Source organism: Cucurbita pepo, unplaced genomic scaffold (genome assembly GCF_002806865.2).
Source record: "Cucurbita pepo subsp. pepo cultivar mu-cu-16 unplaced genomic scaffold, ASM280686v2 Cp4.1_scaffold000654, whole genome shotgun sequence".
Classification (NCBI taxonomy): domain Eukaryota; kingdom Viridiplantae; phylum Streptophyta; class Magnoliopsida; order Cucurbitales; family Cucurbitaceae; genus Cucurbita; species Cucurbita pepo.
Window position 1 is genome coordinate 14,632 of NW_019646876.1, and position 2,318 is coordinate 16,949.

Consider the following 2,318-nt stretch of genomic DNA (forward strand, 5'->3'; position numbering starts at 1 on the left):
ACCACGAGCGCACCCGAATAAATCCCAGCCATTCATGGGTCCTTTTATAAATCTTTTTCTCGTAAAGATTTAAAAAATTAAAATTATGTGAAATAAAAAAAAGTCCTTTTATAAATCTTTTTCTTGAGAAAAAGATTTAAAAAATTAAAATTATGTGAAATAAAAAAAAAAGTCCTTTTATAAATCTTTTTCTCTTAAAGATTTAAAAAATTAAAATTATGTGAAATAAAAAAATATATAGTTTGTTTAATACTGTAATTTTCAAAAAAAAATTACGAGGGATAAAAATTATTTTCTTTTAAAATTCATTTATTTTCTTTTAAAATTCATTCATATTATTACAGATCAAATCAAGTTAATGCAAGGACGAGTCCACCAACCATAAAATATTTCCACAATCAAAATATTCGCTGATAGAGCATTATATATATATATATATATGCAAAGTCTCAATCAATGGTACGGATCCAATATTTATTCATTTTTTCATTAGTTTCATGATTTTATCGATTGATATTATGCATATATCTTCGACCAAGGGACCAACAATTCAAATCCATTAATCGTAGAACTAAAACAACTCCCAACTTACGAGGGATAGGATAGTTCAACCATCAAAACTCAATTATATATCTATATTTTCGTCGGAAGAAAAGAAGGCAAGACGGGACGGGACGGGATGGAACAAGCGATAGAAAGGAGAGGATTAAATGGAGGTTATTGTCATTGCGTTGCACATCAAATATCCATTAATCCCGATGTAAAACTACAAAAAAACTCCCGACTAACGAGGGGTAGGATAATTCAACCATCAAAACTCAATTCATCCCTAGACATCTATATTTTCATCAAAAGAAAAGAAGGCGAGACGGGACGGGAACGGATGGAACAAGCGATAGAAAGGAGAGGATTAAATGGAGGTCATTGTCATTGCGTTGCACATCAAATATGGTTTGTTGTCAAGAAGGCCTCATTTAAGAGAGTAGAGGAGGAGCATAGGAAAGGGGCAGTCATAATCAATGCAGAAAAGGGTGTTAGTTAGAAAGCATAGGACCACTATCACTTGGGGGCTCACTACGAATGAAAAGCTACCTCAAAGCAAAGCAAAGCAAAGCACATGCCATTTCTTTTCCTTCCAAACATCATATCTTCTCTTCTTCCTCTGTGCTCTGCTGTGCCTTACCAATTTGCAGCTCCTGAAAGTTACCCTTCACAAGTGTGTTTTTCTAAGAGAAGAGAAGAAAGGAAGGGGTGGGTGTCCTCTGGCTTTCCTTAGCCCCACACACTCATCTTTGTCCCCCCCTATGGCTATTGGCTATGACCCTACCAAAATACTCTCCCCCATCTTTCACTCCTTCACAAATACGCCTCTAAATCCTTCCTTTTTGGGTAAATTTTCTATTAAAACACACAGTTTACTACGCAATAAGTTCACTGAAAATCGACTCGTTTCAGGAAATGCAAGTTTAGAATACCTTGATTCGATGCCACTTCCATTATGGAGCTGCGCTGCACCTTCAATATGAGTTCTTCTGTTGTTCATTAATGGATGGACCTGAAATGTAGAAGTGAATGGAGTTAGATTCATTCCAATGATTATGTATTGATAATAAAATGAACTTTTTTGTTACCGCTCCTTCTGTATATATAAAGGAGAGGGAAATAATAAGGTGGTAAGATGGAATTAATTGAAGTAAACCCAACAGTATACTTTGCTTTGTTTTACCTATTCAGGCCTCCTATAAGGTATATACCCTTCATTTAATGGCATATACCTTTAATTAAGGAATCAAAGCTTCAAAATCCTCCAACCACACACGTGGTTGAACTTAGATAAACAAGCTACAACCAACATCATCCCACTCACCCACTTTAAAGAACCTGAAAATGACTACCATAGAACTACTACAACAGTTGAATGAATAATTAAAAGTATTATAACAGAAGATATATAATTTCAGATAATGCCAACACGAGCATAACTCAACTAAGATCTTGTATGAGATCTTATATTGATTGGGGAGAAGAACGAACCATTCTTTATAAGGGTATAGAAACTTCCCCCTAGTAGACACGTTTTAAAAACCTTGAAGGAAAACCCAAAAGGGAAAGCCCAAAGATGACAATATCTACTAGCGGTAGGCTTGAACTGACGAAAGTTTGAATCTACCCATCTACCTATTGAACTAAAAAAACACAATAATAATAATTAAATTATATATAATCTCAGATGATGATGAATGGCAAATGTCTAAGTATATAAAATAAGCAGTGAGAGGGGGGAAGAACATGTATAAAATATACAGTAAGAGAGAGAA

General features: G+C 34.4%; 1 long non-coding RNA gene across 1 annotated transcript; it reads right to left on the bottom strand.

Moving 5' to 3' along the window:
- Positions 1–603: 603 nt before the first annotated feature.
- On the bottom strand, positions 604–2,181 carry LOC111785699. Its single transcript, XR_002813692.1, has 2 exons — positions 1,476–2,181; positions 604–766 (listed from the first exon to the last, which is right to left on the bottom strand). It is a non-coding gene; the product is annotated as an uncharacterized LOC111785699 (long non-coding RNA).
- Positions 2,182–2,318: the final 137 nt, after the last annotated feature.